Raw genomic sequence first — 19,597 nt, forward strand, 5'->3', positions numbered from 1 at the left:
TCAGGCCAAAGAGGGGGAGGGCACGATGAGAGAGGAGAAGGACCTCTGGCAACACAAGTCAGGGAGAGAAGCGGGATAGGAAGTGGCCAGGAGAGGGAAGTTGTGAGTGTTACCCTGTCACAGCACTGCCCGTGCTCCCCGGCACTGCTCGTGATCAGAAATACCTACTGACAGCACCGTATGTATTTCCTTTTCCTTCTCAATCACCCCACATCAGGGGTCCTAAACTATAGCACTGCAGACATTTTGGGCCAGCCAAGTGTTTCGTGGGACAAGAGGACTGTCCTGTACATTGTAAGGTGTTGAACAACATCCCTAGCCTCTACCATATGCCAGAATTATGTGCTAGTAGCACGAAAAATGTCTCCAAATATTGCCAAATATCCCCTGGGGTGGAGGTTGAAGGATGGGGGGCGGGCATCATCTCCAGTTTTGAACCACTGCCCTAAATGGTTCTTTGGGGTCTATCATCACCCCCATGTTACCAAATAAACTCCAAATAAGCAATTAGCCTGCAAAACGAAGATATAATCTCCCTTGAATATTATCACCCAGGCCTCAAGCTGCTTTCCCCCTGCTTTACCACCAGGTAATGTGACTTCTGCTCATTTCTGAGGGCCCATCCCAAATCATGAAGTCTTCCTGTCCACTTGAGTCAGCTGTGAACCCTTGCCTTCCTGCTCTGTCGTACAATTCATGGTAGAGCACCATTAGTAGTGGTCCATGACTGACTACCATTGAACATCCATGTATATTTGATCTTGCACTGTCCTGTAATTCATCTTGAGTGAGCAAACATTGATAGAGCATGTATGACGTGTCAGACAGCACACTGGTGCAGTGGGACACAGAGACACAGAATATGATCTCTACCTTTAAGAAGTTCAGTCTCATGGGGAAGATAGACCCAAAAGTTATAGTCCCACACAGCTGCTTGTCTTGTCTCCTCTGTGGGATCCCTGAGCATAAAGGCAAAAGTCTAATCCTTCTTTTGTGCCCACCACAGCACTGAGCACACGACAGGTGCCCAAAAGATTACAGTGAACTGGAATCAGTGAGGAAACAGCTTCTGTGAGATCATGTCTCCACAAAGGCATTTGATATCTACTGCATTTCCACTGGGCAACTTCTTTTATGAAGTGACGGTAAAGAGTGGTTGTCTTTATTTGGAAAAATAAAAAGACAGCAACCCTATGTAAATTACCCTGCCTTTCTTTCTTTCTTTTTTTTTTTAACTTTTGCTCCATGAAATCCAAAAATCTAGGACCCACTGCTTGAATAGAGAAAGTACAGAAAGGGAAGAGGGGGAGGGCAAGAAACACATTTAAACAATTTGGAAATAATGAAGATTTTGCAAAAATAACTGTCGACAACAGATAGGCTAGGGAATACTTGAAAATGTGAACATATGCAAAATCAGCAAATTGAAAGAGTCTGCATTACCAAGTCTTTGGGGGGAATAGACTAACACTAACATTTTAGGAAAATGATGGAGAACAGAAGGACAAAAAGAATGTGGGAAGACAGATGGAGGAATTCACCTTCTAAAGCCAGAAATAATAGGAGCCCCACATGGCCATGGTTTAGGAAGGCTAGCTCTAGCATTTCCAAAAACAATGGAATAGAGTTTAAAATGCTTGAACAACAGAGATGAATAGTGGACTCAAGCTATAGGGCAGATACCCAGCCTCCAGTTAGAATCAGGGGGCAGAATCCATAGGCGTCAAAGCTCAGAAACCCTCAATAAATAGTAGCAGGAGTTATTAGTATTATCATTGACATATCAAGTTCCCCTGGCCCTATAACCTTGTCCTTTCCTCTCCTTGGACTTGAATTAGTATCACATGAGGGATTTATACGCAAGCCTTGAAAAGGACCAAGCTTACTGGTAGCTACGAAAATTTCCCAAGGATTCAGTCCTTTCCATTCACTTGACAAAACTGAAAGTGACCCCAGAAAGGGAAGCACAATCCAGAGCAGCAACTGAAGCTCAGGACAGTCTATTTCAAAGAGCACCTCTGTCTAGAGTCTCTATAGTTCTAAACCCACTTCAGGACATGCTCCACCTACCCTTTCCTTCAACCACACAACAGCCCAGCCCACCCCATCACAGTTCTCCAGCAGCAAAACACATTGTCCTGCTCACCCCTTGCAGCCACCAAAAACTCACGAATATGGACTAAATGCCAGCAATAGGCTTCTCCAGTGTAGAATTGGGGAAGACCCAAGAGCCCATAGCCCACGTCAGGAGGAGGAGTGGTGGTGACTTACATCTGATGGGCCCAGGGGCAGGGGAAGACCAAGACCCTCCCCACAGCAGGCACAGGTCAACCTTAGGTGAAAGGGTTCAAACCAAGACCAATAGACCTTAAAGGAAAGATGGCATTTCCTTAGCCAAGTCCAGACTTTGTGCAAATGGCAAGAGGCCTTTGATGGCAGTTCCTTTTAGGCCACATCTCCAGCCCTCCCAGCCCTGAGAAAGTTGTAGCCTCATGAAGGGTTGTCCCCACTGGCCCTGGAAAGAAGCACAATCCTCAAGGCCGGTCCCAGCCGAGAGATGAAAGATGCATCCAGCCACAGAACAGGAGAAACTGTCTCTATTGACCAGAATATAGCCACCCAAGAACTTGAAGATGAGAAAATGAGTCTGTCTTTTACAGTTAGGGCAAAGATATGTAAAACCTGCCTAGTGTAACATATCCATAGATGGAGTGTGTCCATTAAAGAAGAAAGTCTCTTAAGGCAGTTGTTTTATCAAATTGCCAGCCCTTTCCCCTTAGTAGGTGGTAAAATGTACCAGGGGCTTACCAGTATTTTTTTAAGTTAAATAGAATAGAAAATATAAGAATGCATCACACGTAATAAAGATACGTATTATTTCCACGAAGTGTGTATGTGTATACACATGTGTAGTAGTTTCAGTTTACAACGTATATCTTTACTGTCGGTCACTGTCAAATTTTTTTGAAAATCACTGCTCTCAAGTAAACACTGGTAGAATCTAACAAAGTTCTAGCCAAATTAATCATTCATACATTTATCACTAATTCAAAAATATGCCTTGAGCACCTATATATGCCAGAGTTACACTGGGCACAGACTAAACAATTCCACAGTTCTTGTTCCACATTTGCACATTTCTAAGTTCCTTACAGATGCTAATGAAGTTAGCCCTCACAACAAGCCTCTGAGATAGGTTCCATTATTATCAACATCTTATTCAGATGAGTAACTGGCCCAAGGTCACATAGCTAGCAAGTGGCAGAGCTGGAATTTGAACCTGCTTTTATCAATGAAGGAATACTGCCCAAGGATGCACCCAGTGCTCACAGCAACATCCTTGTTGCTGCAATGGGTTGTCTCTACCCGAGGCCACTACAAATTGGGCCCATATTACTAACACCCCTGGTCTGAACTTGTGCTGGCTAGTCAAATGGAGGCTTATACATTTGGCTCCTTGAGAAACCTGCTATAAGAGACAGAATGCACTGTATGGAGCATCAATTCCACTTGGCATTTGTCACCACACAAATCGAGGGCTTGGCATTCTCTTGATGTAAGTGAGCTCATGGGCTCATAGATCAATATTTTTGGGGCTGCAAGCCTACAGGTCAGTCCTGGACCACAGGGACTTCAACAAGGAAATGCCCCTGAATAACTATGTGCCCTTGGCTAAGTTACCTTTCTGTGCCTCAGTGTCCTCAACTGTGAAATAAGGATGATAACAGTATCTACCTCATAAGGTTGTTGCAAGGATTTAATGAAATATTATATATAAAGTGTTTAGCGAATGCCTAGCACATGGTAAATGTTAACTAGTTATTATTTATTGAGCACTTAGTCTGAAATTTACCATCCAGTGGAAGAGATAACACCTGAACAAGATCATTCCTATATAATGCTGTGAGGGGCTAGAGGAATTCAGGATAAAGGTACTTAACTCAGGCAGAAAGCTTTGGAGAGAAGACAGTGTCTGGAGATGAGTCTGAAAGAATTGAACCAATGGCTGAAGAATGGGGGAAGGACATTCCATCCAGACAGAGAGAACAACTTGGCAAAGACCCAGAGGACCTTACATATCTCCTTCTGCAGCACACCCAGGGTAAGATTACTCAAAAAGTCTCCAGCAAAAATTTCTGCAGCACACATTTTTCCAAAGTTGTTTCTGGTGTTGGAATATCCACGTAATGTACACAGCTATACATCGTCACTTCTAGGCAGGTAAAAACCTCAGCCCTAAAAGAAATTTAAAGGGAAAAAACATCAGTCCCCAAATGCATTAGAAATGGAATCTCTCCCATGAGGATGGACATGCTTTAGAAATGTGTTTCTCAAAGCGTGCTTCCCAGACCTGGACCCTGTTAGAAAGCCATGCGCTCAGCCTCACCTGGATCTACCAAATCAGAAATTCTGGAGGTACAGCCCAGCCATGTGTGCTTGAGAATCACTGCTTTGGAGAAACTTGCCAAGGAGGAGACGAAACTAAAAGCAACAGCAGTCTAGGCAGCAGCTCATGTGAAGAGCTGTGCTCACAATGCCCACTGTGCTACCCCATTTAACACAGCAACTAAAGAGTTCAGGTTCTAGAAACCCATAGTCTGGGGCTTGAACCCCAGCTTTGGTATTTGATGGCTGCTATTTCCTTCAACCCCTGCATCCTCATCTGCAGGTTGATCTCAGGACTCAGTGACATGTTCCCTATAAAGCACTTAGCACAGAGTAGCCCACTGAGAGCCAATACCCTGGAAGAAACTCTAGGAAATCTATCCCCCCCCTGCCAAAGTATCAACATTGCTATGGTTCTAGCAGCCTTTGGAACAGCGGTCTTCAAACTGGGGTACACATACTCTTAGGAGTCCAAACGGACTTGGTTTGGGAGCATGCATAGATTTATGAGGATCAATTTCTCAACCCTGTTTTCCAGCAGGGTTGAGATGCAGAAGGAGATATGTAAGGTCCTCTGGGTCTTTGCCAAGTTGTTCTCTTTGTCTGGATGGAATGTCCTTCCCCCATTCTTCAGCCATTGGTTCGATTTTTTCAGACTCATCTCCAGATACTGTCTTCTCTCCAAAGCTTTCTGCCTGAGTTAAGTACCTTTATCCTGAATTCCTCTAGCCCCTCACAGCATTATATAGGAATGATCTTGTTCAGGTGTATCTCTTCCACTGGATGATAAATTTCAGACTAAGTGCTCAATAAATAATAACTAGTTAACATTTACCATGTTCTAGGCATTAGCTAAACACTTTATATTGATCTGCCTGTATTGGGGGCATCAAGAGAGTTCTCTTTCCCCACCTTCTCTTTCAGGGAAGCCTTCCTCCCACTTACCAAAAGAAAGGCACAGGGGCACCTGGGTGGCTCAGTTGGTTAAGCGACTGCCTTCGGCTCAGGTCATGATCCTGGAGTCCCGGGATCGAGTCCCACATCGGGCTCCCTGCTCAGCAGGGGGTCTGCTTCTCCCTCTGCCCTCTGCCCTCTTCCCTCTCGTGCTCTCTGTCTCTCATTCTCTCCCTCTCAAATAAATAAATAAAATCTTTAAAAAAAAAAGAAAGAAAGAAAGGTACAGTTCTCACTCATCCCAAACCTTAATATGATGCGTCCTGGACTATAAACTTCCAGGGCTCCAAACAGAGGGAGTAAATAGACATACTGATGTCAATGTCTGTAATGAGCGGGTAACAAATTCATTTGCAAGTGAGCAACTCAAATGACTGGTTACATGTCCTTTCCCAAGTCAGGTGTTTTCCACATAATCCAAGGAGGACCTAATTGAGCTGTCAGCTGATAGACCATCAAAAAATAGATCACTATGTGATTTTAATATATGAGTTGGAAGTACTCAATTCAAATGCAACAATGTTCCTTATATTTCCATCTATTTATATGAACAACATTTTCCATCTACTTATGTGAACATTTCCAGCATTTGTCTTAATAAAAAATAGGATTGTATTTATAATTGTCTCATTCTAGCAATAAGTAATAGTCATCTACTGGTAGATGAAATAATTTGTAAAATCCCATCCATTTCATACAGATGCATTTCTAATATATTTCACTTTTTGTGTTTAATAATTGTATATAAAAATGTATATTTATGTTGTTTCTCAACTGTATAGTAATAATAATTATAATGATAATTCAATCCAGAAGAAACATTTCAATACTTAAAGCCTTTTAGTCACATGAAATGTTTTAAAATGCTATTTCAATTCATACGTATGTTTTTGTTGCAAAGAAGTATGATACTGAAATCAATAAAAAACTTCCAAGCATAAAAATGTATTACATTAGGATAAAATTCTGTGGGGAAAGTGGAATGAAAATATAAGTCAAGGAGAAAAGAAATGATGTAAAAATGCCTGACTACTGAAGAAAAGCTTGTTTGGGTATTTATAAATGGAACAGAGTAGTATCAAATCACTATGATATTTAGACTTCATTGGGAACTTGAAAAAGAGCAAATAAAGGTTTATTTTTAAATGTCAGTATTTACAATATGCCCCAAATCACAATCTTTGCAACTATGTAAAGTTATAATGGGAAACTGTAGATATCAAATTAAAAATGTGCAAGGGGGTACATTGTCTCTCCAAATCCTACAAGGGATGTGCAAGGGAAAAAAATCTGAAGACCTCTGCTCTGGCAAACCTCCTCCTTCTTCTCCTCTTTCTTCAATAAGTAAACATATTACACAGAAATGATGTTCTCAGTGCTGAACTGAATGCTGAGAAGCTTTCCAGAGAAGGAACCAGCATTGCCTCTATTTCCAAAGCTCACCATCTAGTTGAACCAATTTGTATATTCTACTACTCTATGTAACAAGCTACTCCAAAACTTGGTGACAGAAAAATGTCAGTGGATTATGGTTTCTACCTAATCCAAGGAAGACCTGAGTTGTCAGCTGATAGATTAAAAATAATTTTTAATGTTTAACTCTAGAGAACAAACAGATGGTTGCCAGAGGGGAGGTGGGTGGGGGGATGGGAAAATAGGTGAATGGGATTAAGAGTATACTCATCATGATGCACACTGAGTAAACATATAGAATTGTTGAATCACTATATTACATACCTAAAACGAATATAACATTGTATGTTAACTACACTGGAATTAAAATTAAAATAAATGGATAAATAAAAAGTTTTAAAATAATAATTATGAATGATAGACCACTATATGATTTTAATGTATGATTTAAGAGTAGCTCAAATAATTAAAATGTAACAGTATTCCTTACATTCCTCAGAGTCCATGGGTCTTCAGACAGTGTCCTGCTGGAATGGTTTGTCTCCACTCCATGATGCCTGGGGCCTCTACTGAGGAAACAAACACCTGGACGACACAAACACCTAGGAACCAGAAGAGCTAGACCTGGAGAATCCACTTCTGAGTGGCTTCTTCACTCAGGTGTCTGGTATCTGGGTTGGGCTAACCAAAGACTGGACTCAGACGGGACTGATGACCAGTGTGTCCACACATGTGGCCTCTCCATATGGCTTTGGCTTTTCACAGCATGGAGAGCAAGCATTCCAAGAGAACTAAGTGGAAGTTGTGTGGCTTTTTATGACCTAGCCTCCTGCAGCAGTCATGCAGTGTCACTTCTGCAGTGCTCAGTTGGTCAAAACAGTCACCAGATTCAAGAAGAGGAGACACAGACCCGAACTCTCAATGGGAGGAGTATCAAAGAATTTGCAGTCATTTTTTTAAAACCATCGTGTTGGTTGAGGTGGGGTTTTTTGTTTTTTTTGTTTTTTGCAACTTACATTCCTAACTGATACAATAGATGACAGAAGATAACATAAAGTAGATGTGAAGTTGAATAGTACAAGTAGGCTACTGAACTCAAGGTAGGAAGAGATAAAAGAGAGATGTAGCCGAGAAAGCCTTCATCATAAACAAGCACCAGCTGAGGGCCTATACATGCACAGCCCAGAATAAAATGCCAAGAGGACTGCATAAATACTGCAAGACTCAGTATCTATCTCCAAATGAGTTCAAATCTCAACCTTCTATCCACAAACAACATGGCTTTGGAAAATCCTAGCTAAGCCTCACTTTGTATATCAGCAAAATGGAGAGCATATGCTAGGGTTGTTGTGATACCTAAACAAAATAGCATGAAAAGGGTGTAGGATGGTGCTTGGCACTCAATAAGTGCTCAATAAATGCTGTGCATTTGTTTATTCATTCAAAGAACCTACACATGTGGGAAAATTGAGTAAGTATCAACCATAAAATTGACAGAGAATTAGTATTACCCAAACATAAGTCAGAGCTCTAAACCTCCCCTATGGGCTCAGTAAGCTTGACTGAAATTCGTGAAGTGCAAAACTTAGAGGGCTTAGACCAATTTTCCTAGAGGAAAATTAGAACAGACTTTTGAAGATCTTCTCATGTCCAGGCTAACAGTCAAGTCTTTTGCCTGCAAAACTCATCCCCACCATTGCCGCCAGTTTGGAAAAATCTATATCATTTCTCATGAAAAGCCAACTATCCCAATCTGGGCTACTTTTTCTGAGCATTAGATCTGAACTGATTTATTTTATCCCTAAATGCATTGGGCCACAATCTTCCTGAATGGATTAAGTCAGACCTTCTATTTTTAGCAGCTGGCTCATTCAGTCCATTTCCCTACTATAAATACCTACCTGCACTTATGTTAAAGGAGAACTTTTTTGTCATCTGATTGTCCCAGTCTAGATTAGAGGAGGAGAGATGAGGGAAAATGCAAACTGGGATAGAGGACAGAGAAGGAGGGACTGCATTGCTCTAAGCTGCTCACCAGCTATTTTCACAGACCCCAAGTTCCATAGCTGACTGAATGTGGGAGAAAGCCAAGAGATTCTAGCCGTTCTCCACATATTTCCTTGAGAAGTTGGCAGCTGTTGGGGACTTGGTGGAGCCACATAGGCTCTCTCCTATCATCTCATCTACTAGAATTATCCTTTTCCCAGTCTCATGTCTCCGTCCCCCTGTTCAGAGCATATGGATACTGACCCTAGCTTCCAAGGCAGACCAAGAGAGGTTTTTTTTTAATGCTTTGTCTTAATGTTCTCAAGTGAAAATAAATTTTCATAGAATCTCATACCCATCTCCTTGGAGTCCCAAAGAAGGGGACACTGAGTTTTCACCAAATATTGATCAAACCCTTAATGAACTCAAAGCACTAAAAGAAAATAGTCAGTCCAGAGTCAGATGAAGAAGTGGGTCCACTGGACAACTGCCTGGTGCACCAACATGTAAGGAAAGGTATGCTCATCTATCACCAGGTTGTTAGTACACCACTAGAAACTTAAGGCAATGGAGGAAAAACATCATTTCAAAACTCTTCTCAGAAAAAGTAAAAGGAATACCATAAAACAATCCTGGAGATGTGACTAAGACCCCTAGGAGCCATGCTTTGGATTCTAAATATTTGTCATTTTAGGGTAGCCAGGATCTAAATATTCTCCCTACATTAAGGTTTCTACCAGCAATCCTCCCTCTCCATTCCTCCCCTTACTATCCCAGTTTTCAGCAGCTCCAAATTAAAGTTGAAAAATACTTGATTTGAACAAATAAATTGACTCAAGGGGGCAGGATATTATCAACAGTCCACCAAGATTCCCACATGTCTTGGTCTGGACACTTACCCCAAGGATCTGAGAGGGTTACAAAACACACTTGTTCACCCATGTTCAGGCACAAATGGATCACTGTAATTCAGCAGCCAATGGGGAGTAGAGTCTCCTGGTCTCTTGAAGATACACAAAATACAGATGCGCCTCAAATAATAAAAAAGTGGAAAGTATTCATCAAATATTTTTAAGAACAATTCAGGTATGATGACCAAGTGGGGTTTATCTCAGGAACACAAGATTCAAATATCAATCATTGGGGGCGCCTGGATAGCTCAGTTGATTGAGCATCCAACTCTTGATTATGGTTCAGGTCATGATCTCAAGGTCATGGGATCAGGCCCTGCATCAGGCTCCACGCTCAGTATGGAGTCTGCTTGTCCCTCTCCCTCTGCCCCTCCCTGCCGCTCCCACACTCGCTCTCTCAAATAAATAAATCTTTAAAATATTAAAAAAAAAAACAAATATCAATCAATGAAATTCACCATATTAACAAAATGAAAAAGAAAAAAAAAAACAAATGATTATCTCAATAGACTCAGAAGGATTATTAGAAAATGATTCATAATAAAAATTCTCAGGGCTCTCAGAAATTTAAGAAAGAATGACATAGACAAGGTAACTGCCACAACCGCTTCCACTATGACCCCAACCTCCCCAACCCCACCATCACAGAATAATAAGCCAGGACTCACCATAAGTAAGTCACTAATAAGTAAGTCACTCTTCCATGGGGATTCAGAAATTGATCAACTCTTTAGGATTTTCAGAGCTTTGGGCACCCCCAGTAATGAAGTGTGGCCAGAAGTGGAATTTTTATAAGACTGTTAAGAACATATTTCCCAAGTGGAAACCAGGAAGCCTAGCATCCTATATCAAAACCTTGGTTGAAAATGGCTTGGATTTGCCTTCAAAAATGTCAGCACATTGGCAGGTTAATCCCACCAAACAAGTTTCTGGCAAAATGACACTGAATCATCCATATTTTAATGATTTGGACAATCGGATTGAGAAGACGTAGCTTTCAGACAAAAAGTCTCCACATGCTATCTCAAGAACAGATAGTTATATTTTTACTGCTACCTCTATTTTTGTCTTATGTGCCCTTTTCTATGTTGTAAAACTTAAGCTGCACGTCATCATCTAATTTCAAAAGTGTAACTTTAAAATGTAAATATTGTTCTATATCAATTTAAATATAGTAGTTCTGTGTATGAGTGTAGATTTCACTATAACAAGTATTTGTTACTATAATAAAACTATAAATCTAGTATTGATGACAGGAACTGCGGGAAATAACTGAATTGTTTTCCCCTTAAGATCAAAAACAAGGCAAGAATATCTGCTCTCACCACCTTATTCAACATTATACTAAAAATCCTAGCCAGTTTAATAAGGGAGTCGAATAAATAAAAGACATGCAGATTTGAAAAGAAGTAAAACTGTCTTTGTCACAGATGACATGATTGCCTATGCAGAAAATCCTAAAATATCTGCAAAAGAGCTGATTTTAGCAAGGACACAGGATACAAGGCCTATATTAGAAAAAAAAGAATTTTTACATTCTAGAAACAAAGAATTAGAAATTGAAATAAAATAGATACCATTAATTTAAAAGAAACAATACTATATTAGTTCTCAACTGCTACATAACAAATTACCAAATTAGCAGCTTGAAACAACAAACATTTATTATCTCACATAGTTTCTGAGAGTCGGGAATCTAGGAGCAGTTTCAGGGGGTAGCATGGCTCAGCATCTCTCAGGAGGTTGCCATCAAGGTGTCAACTAGGCCTGTACTCATCTGAAGCTTTGACTGGGGCTGGAGGATCTATTTCCAAGATCACTCGTTCACATCTTGCTGGTAGAGGCCTCAGCTTCTTCTTTATGAAGATCTCATTTCTTCACCACACTGGACCTTCCAGTAGACCTGCTCCCATGTCTTCCAGATCAAACAATACAAGAGAGCAAAGAAGGAGCTATAATGCCTTTGATTACCCAGTCTCAGAAGTGGCATTCCATCACTTCCGCCATATTCAATTGGTCACACAGATCAACCCCTGGTACAATGTGTGTGTGGGGGGGAGGGGCGGGGAGATACTATACATGGGCATGAATACCAGGAGGGAAGGAGCATTTCAGGCCAATCTGGAGGCTGGCTACCACAAATACCACTTACAATAGCATCAAAAGACATAAAACACTTGTGGATAAATTTAACAAAATATGTGCTAAACCTCCACGCTGAAATGACAAAATAATTACTGAAAAATCTAAAGAAGACCTAAATAAGTAAAGAAATATACAATGTTTATGGATTGAAAGACTCAATATTATTAAGATGTCGATACTGCCCAATGTATTGGGATTCAATGTAATCTCCACCACAATGCCACTGGGTTTTTTTCCTAATAAAAATTGACAAACTGATAGTGAAATTTGTATGTAAATGTTAAGGACTTAAAATAGCCAAAACAACTTTGAAAAGAAGAACAAAGTTGGAGGACTTAGACTACCTCCTACACTACATCCTAAAATAGTGTAAGAACTACACTATTTTAAGATTTACCATAAAGCTACAATAATAAAGACAGTGTGCTATTAACATAGGATAGACATATAGATCAATGGAACAGAACAAAGAGTCCAGAAATAGGCCCACTCCTATATGGTCAATTAATTTTCGACAAAAATGCCAAATAAATCCAATGCGAAAAAATTTTTAACAAATGTTGCTAGGACAATTGGATATCCCAGGAAGAAAATAGCCTTGAACATTTGCTTTACACTATAAACAAAAATTACCTTAATATTGGTCACTAGCCGAAATATAAATGCTAAACTATAAACTTCTAGAAGAAAACATAGGAGGAAAATGTTAGGACCTTAGTATAGGCAAATAATTCTTAGACAATACACAAAAAGCACTTATTCTGAAAGGGGAAAAAATTGATAAATTGGACTATGTCAAAATTAAAACATCCTATTCTTTGAAAGACAGCATTAAAAGCAAACAAACAAAAAAATACAATGCAAGTCATAAACAGAAAAAATATATATATGTAATACATGTATCTGTCAAAAGACTTCTATTTGGAATATATTTAAAACTCTTACAGCTCGATAGTAAAATATTAACTCAAAAATAGGCAAAAAGGGGGCACTTGGTTGGCTCAGTCAATTAAGCATCCAACTCTTGATTTCAGCTCAGGTCTTGATCTCAGGGTCATGAGATCAAGACACACAATGGACTCCACACTGGGTATGAAGCTTACCTACAATGGAAAACAAACAAAACAAAAAGCCAAAAGTTTGAACGGACACTTCACAAAAGAAAAACTATAAATGGCAGATATACAAATGAAATGCTCAACATCATTGTCATCAGGAAAATGCAAATTAAAACCTCCAGATACTCCTAGCACCCATTAGAATAACTAAAATTAAAAGGAGAAACCATACCAAGTGTTGGCAAGGATGTGAAACAACTGGAAATCTCATATTTTGTTGGTAGAAATGCAAAATAATACAGCACTTTGGAAAAATTCAGCGATTTCTTATAAAGTTAAATATTCATATACTATATGACCCAGCAATCCCCTAAGTATTTACACAGGAAGAATGAGAACCTAGGTCTGCACAAACACTTTTTGCAAGGGTTCATAACTTTTTCATGATAACTTTTATTCATAATAACTCAAAACTAGACACAATCTGCAAGTCCATCAAAAAGTGAATGTAAATAAATTGTGCTCTATCCCTACAACAGAATATGACTCAGTTTTAAAAAGGAACAAAATACTGACATGAGAAAGATCGAGAGGAGGAGATTGACCATAAAAGGCTAGTGGGGAGCTCGATGGACATGTTCTATGTCTTGACTGTGGAGGTGGTTGTGTGGGTGCATACGTTCAATGAAATTTATTAAACTGTACACTTAAAATAGGTGTATTTTATTACTATCTAAGTTATACTTCAATGAAAGTAATTAAAACATTGTAAAAGAAATATATTCATATGGTTAAAAAATTTCAACTAGACATTGAAAAATTAGTCCTCTTTCACCATATGTCCAGACCTCCAAATACCGTATCTCCTTACCACTATTCCCAGTGATTTTATGGATTATTCAAAAATTGTCTGTGTATACACCTCTACATTGGTATTTGTATATGGATATGTCTATAGATATATCACACAAATACACACATATACTTTGTTTACATACGTAGACATCTTTTCTATTATAGTAGCTGCGTTTTGGTGCCTGATATTCCCTTAGACCAACTCTGATTTTTGCTGCAGCTCCCATGGTGGGTCCCTCCCTTGCACACTGACAGAGTCCCATCGTGAACACTAACACTTTCTCCAAAGTCACAGGAGCCTATTCAGTCTACAGGCAGCTGCAGCCAGAAGCAGAAGGAGTTAAGTTCCTGGAACAATCCCAACCAATACAGGATGGGTTTGGTCAATAAATGCCCCAACCTTCCTTCTTGCTGAAAGACAGACAATTCTGGGAGTTGGTATTCCTGTCTGTTTTTCAAAGGTCTGGACTTGGGCTTCCCTTACCTGTAGCAGTAACTCAATAATACACCTTTTTTTTTTTTCTTTTCATTTTCTGTCTCACTGTCTTCATGCTCTCATTTTTTTCTGGGATTACTTCCCAAATAAACTACCTGCACTCAAGTCTTTGTCTGAGGCTCTGCCTTCAAGGGACCCCAAACCAAGACATGTATACACCTTATTTTTTCAAGATATATCTTATAGGTTACATGATGTCAGCCCATATAACTTGCCCTCTTGTGTCTCATGGCTCTACGGTACTCCACTGCATGGTGTATCATGGTTTGTTTGGGTTTTTTTCTATTATAAATACTTTATTTCAACTAGAAGGTACAATCTCTCAGGGGTTTCATAGTTTAAAAAGCTACAATCACACCATGTTGTAACGACATAAAAAATAGTGCTGTAAATGGAACTTCCTGGCTTAGAACATGTACATTTCTGCACAGTCTTTATGGAATCTGCACAACAAAATATCTTCTGCTTTTGCTCCAATTAATTGTTCTTGTATGTAAGTTGCTTTCTATTCCAGTATATCCAGAGTGGTGAAATCATGAGTCCAGCCACGTAGCCGTAGGTCGCTCCAAACGTACAGGAGATGGGCCATACCTGCCAAGGTCTTTCCCAATCGAGTGGAATAGGAAAGGCTCCAAGCCATGTTCCTATAAAGCTAGAAATTGTAGTGATCTGAAGGCTGTTCTCCAAAATGGATGTAACTCCATTTCTACTGAAAACTCTTATGCATGCTTTGATGTTTGGTCCTAACAAACACAAACAAGGTACAGTAGTAAAGGTAGACAAAATAATTGCAAATAAAAATGTTTCCAACACCAACTCTATGAGTGGTGCTCCATATAGAACAAAAATTACCTGAAAGAAGAAACATGACATAAGAAAGTAGATACAGCATTTCAAAAACCTGGTTACCTTGTATGATAATGAACTTCTTTTAGAGGATGCATTTGGTTTCACTACTAAATATAATACTAGATTGATGGCAGTTACAAAAACAGAACAGATGCACAACCATGTCAAGTGTGTTTCCAATATTGAGAAGTTCTCCAAGAAGAATGATGGAATGAAGATGCTTAGGATAATTGAAATATGCACAAAAGATGGGTATACAGTAGTCTCTTGATATCAGTATCTTTCATGGTGTTTTCTTGAGAGGCTATCTAACGCTCCTGCCAGTGGAAGAGAAGTGGGGGTTACTACCTCCCACCATCAGGTACGACTCACTGCCCTGGCCATCGCCTGTATCATGGTTTTTATAACTGTATCCCCCATCAGTGGATATTTAAGCTGTTTATAGCCTTTTGCTATTGTATACAATGTTTTTTTAAAAAGATCCCTATGCACACATCTTTATAAGATAGATTTCTAGAAATAAATTGATAAGGCAAAGGGTAGTCATGGTAGTCTTTAAATAGGAAGCATCCCTGATATGACTGAACTGTAAAATTTTACCTGTACACACAGTTTTTCAGTCATAAATCCAATGTGTGATGATGTGCAGTTGTCCCTATCAGAGTTGATCCTAGCTGCAACCCTACACCCTAAGGCTCCTTCTGCTCAATTCTCTAGTCCCCTTTTCTATGGGATCCACCTGCCATCTTGCTGTGACCTCAAACACAATCAGGAAGAGTCCCTGTGACAGAGAGAGTAAGAACACAAGCTAAAACAGACAAATAGCAACAGAGGGAGAATATATATAAAACCACTAATTGGTTGCCAGAAAATTTACAAAATAGTTCTCCTCTTCACAGAAGGAGGAAAGAACACTGGACTCAGAGTCAGGAGACCTAGGTCCTAGGTTCCAGCCCTCCCTTTGCCAAACCAAGGGGTTGGATAAGGTAGTTTTCCCTTTGCCTCAGTTCCCTCATTTGTAAAATGAAGGGGCAGACCTAAATTATTCTCTCTAAAGCCCTTCTCTCTGATATTCCAAATTTCTATGACTCAAGCAGTTTGTAGAAAGGGCCACCTTATACTTGTATTAGGTATCGAATCAGCTCCCATGGAATAATTCCAAGGTGTCAACCCAGCCACCATCTACTTAAAAAAAAACTTCAACAACAGTCATATGCTAGAAACTACTGTGTACACTGAGGATCACTTCAGATCATAACAGAAATGCAAATACCTCAAGAACAAATGCAAACATATCCTTGTAATATTTGGTAGAAGTAGAGCTCTACAGAGCACACTTTGGGAACAATGTTTTAACCCCACAAGCAGCTGGAGCTCAGGCTTTAGAGTCAGGAGGACCTGAACTTAAATCTGAGTTCTGGGGCGCCTGGGTGGCTCAGTCAGTTAAGCAGCCCACTCTTGATTTTGGCTTGGGTCATGAGCTCAGGGTTGTGAGATAGAACCCTATTTTGGTTTTGTCCTGGGCATGGAGCCTACTTAAGATTCGCTCCCCCCTCCCCCTCTGCCCCTCCCCTCACGCTCTAAAAAAAGTAATTAAAAAAATGTTTTAAACCTGAATTCCTCTGCATATACATATGGCCTGGAACTAGTTGTTCTGTAGAAATGAGGCAAATAAGCCATTTTGTGAGGCTGCTGTGAGAACCAGAAGAGGTGATAGTGAACTTGAGTCTCAGGCTGAATGTTAGCTTCCAAAGACAGTGGTAAAGGAAAGAAGTCAGTCAAAGTCCAGATGAAGTGGTTGACTTTCATCTGGTAGCCAGGTTAACCTGTAACACACACACACAAACACACATTTTAAAGAGCTAATACTTGCTACAGACTGAGTGTTTGTCACCCTTATTCATTCACCCTTATTCATTCACAAATGTGATGGTATTAAGGAGTGGGCATTTGGGAGGTGATTAGGTCATGAGGGTGGAACCCTAAGGAATGGGGTTAGTGCCCTTATAAAAGAGACCCCCAGAGAGCTCCCTTGCCTTGCCAACCATGTGAGGATGTGGCAAGCAGACAGCCATCTTTGAACCAAGAAGGGGGTCTTACCGGACACAGAATCTGCCAGCACCTTGACCTTGGACTTTCCAACCTCCAGAACTGTGCAAAATAAACATTTGTTTATAAGCTGCTGAGTCTATAGCAGTTTTGTTATAGCAGCCCACACACACAATACTAATGCTATATGCTAATCTTTCACCACTTAACCATTCTATTGCTATGAACATTTAATGATTTCCAAGCTTTATTTTTTTTTTTAAAGGTTTTACTTATTTATTTGACACAGAGAGAGAGACTGCGAGAGAGGGAACACAAGCAGGGGGAGTGGGTGAGGGAGAAGCAGGCTTCCCGCCGAGCAGGGAGCCCGATGTGGGGCTCGATCCCAGGACCCTGGGATCATGACCTGAGCCAAAGGCAGACGCTTAACGACTGAGCCACCCAGGCGCCCCCAAGCTTTACTTTTATAAATAATGAGTCAATGAACATCTCTATACACTCATCTTTGACAGCATCACTTAATAGGTCCTAACTAGATGTTAGACAACCAAGACTTTTCAGTGGGGTGGTGCAGGCAGCTAGATTTTAATTGCACAAGACACAAGTCAACCCCAAGTTCATCCAAAAAGCATTTACTGAGTTTCTAGATGCCGGGCACTACCCAGTCACACTTCATATCATCTTACAGTGCTTCCCCGAATGGGTACAGGTACACCTCTTTTTATAAAATGAATGTGGTTTTGTGGTGTAAATTGAATTCATATGCAATGGGAGAGAGGAGACAAGAGCTGAGGTTTAAATACGACTGTCTCAGCCTACCATAGACCAGGAGGTGAGAGGAAGCTCTTCCGAGAAGTGAGAGGAGAGAACAGAAGAGTGGAATACAAAGGACCCCAAACCGAATGTGGAGCATCCTGTTTCCTCCCATCATCAGAACATGAGTCCAGCCACCTGGGTGCAGTTTCACCATAATTTATTCAACTCATCAACTATTTACCGAGCATCAATTATAGCCACTAATAACTCAGCTGTCATTCACTGAGGCAGAATAGTGTAGGGATTAGGAGTGCAGATTCTACCTTTAAAAGAATGAAGTCATTCTATATAAAATGACCTGTAGGGATAATAAGTAACAAAAGTAAGGTGCACAACAGTATGGCAAAGGTACAAGAAGGTATATAAAAAGAAGAGGGATATAAATGCTTGTTTATGCATCGCCTATCACAAAAAGCTGGTGAAAGTAGCACTATTTCTGGCCATGATAGAGTACTAGGGACTCTATCCAACCAGATTTACCCTACCTTCCTTAAATAGCTTAAAAAAAAAAAAACAGACAAAATTAAAATCAAACAATGGTTTAAGACACTGAGCAGCAGACAGCGTGAGAAGGGTAACTGATGGCCGAGAGGAGGGAGAGGGAGAGAGGCAAGTCCTAAACTGTCCCAGCTCACTGCCAGCAGGTCATTTCCGGCCACCAATCAGGGAGGAGGACCCAAGGCAGAGCCCGATGGTCTCCCTGAGTTCAGGTGACCAAGATGGCACTCAGGGTGGAGAAGCAGCTAGACTTGCAGGGTAGAGTATCAGAGAAGAGAGAGCTCCAGCAGTTCGCAGAGGTCCCCTCTAGTTGTGGCCTGAGTACTCATCAGCACACATGGGAGAAGCCACCAGAGGCTGGGAAGACCCAACGCAAAGCAGTAAGTTCAACAATGTCTGCACTTGACATGGGGCTGGAGATGGTTTATGCTCCACCAGCCAGAATGGAAAGACCTCATAGTCCATGGGACATGGGGTAAAACCCTCAGAAGTGGGGACACCTTAGCCCTAGACTGAAGGCTATTGTGACCAGCAGAGTAAAGCATAAAAGTAGGGCTTCTGGGTGGATGATTGGGGGCAGGGAGGGGGAGATTGGAGCTCAGGGTCAAGGCTTGAAGTATACATACCTATTCACTGTTACACCTTTTTGCACTGTTTCAAATTTTTACTATGTGTAAGTATTCCTTTTTAGAAACTTTTAAAGGGAGAGGTCTCTGGAGTCAGACTTGTCAGGGTGAGGATATGACTCCACCTCCTATGAGCTATATAAACCCTGGCAAGTCACCCAACCACTCCAAACCTATGCTTTCTCATCCGTGGGATGGATTTCTTTGATCATTATGAAGTGTTTATACAAAAACCAGCAGCACCTGGCACTTGTGAAAATATTGGTTTTACTCCCCAATGACCCGTTTCTGGCAAAAGCACCCCATTTTTCTTTTGGGCAACACACCTGCCCCACTCACCCATGTGACCACGACACCATCCCCCAGCTCTGAGAAGGGCCATGTGACTATGGCTTTAGGAGGTGAGGCCCTTTTTTTTTTTAATTTTTTTTATTCTTATGTTAATCCCCATACATTACATCATTAGTTTTAGAGGAAGTGTTCCATGATTCATTGTTTGTGCATAACACCCAGTGCTCCATGCAGAATGTGCCCTCCTCAATACCCACCACCAGG

General features: G+C 40.5%; 1 pseudogene; it reads right to left on the bottom strand.

Annotated features, from left to right (window-relative positions):
- Positions 1-12,689: 12,689 nt before the first annotated feature.
- Positions 12,690-15,519, bottom strand: LOC102742692 (GPI ethanolamine phosphate transferase, stabilizing subunit pseudogene; annotated as a pseudogene).
- Between the last annotated feature and the right edge of the window lie 4,078 nt (positions 15,520-19,597).

Source organism: Leptonychotes weddellii, chromosome 9 (assembly GCF_054177405.1).
Source record: "Leptonychotes weddellii isolate Sample4059 chromosome 9, ASM5417740v2, whole genome shotgun sequence".
NCBI lineage: Eukaryota > Metazoa > Chordata > Mammalia > Carnivora > Phocidae > Leptonychotes > Leptonychotes weddellii.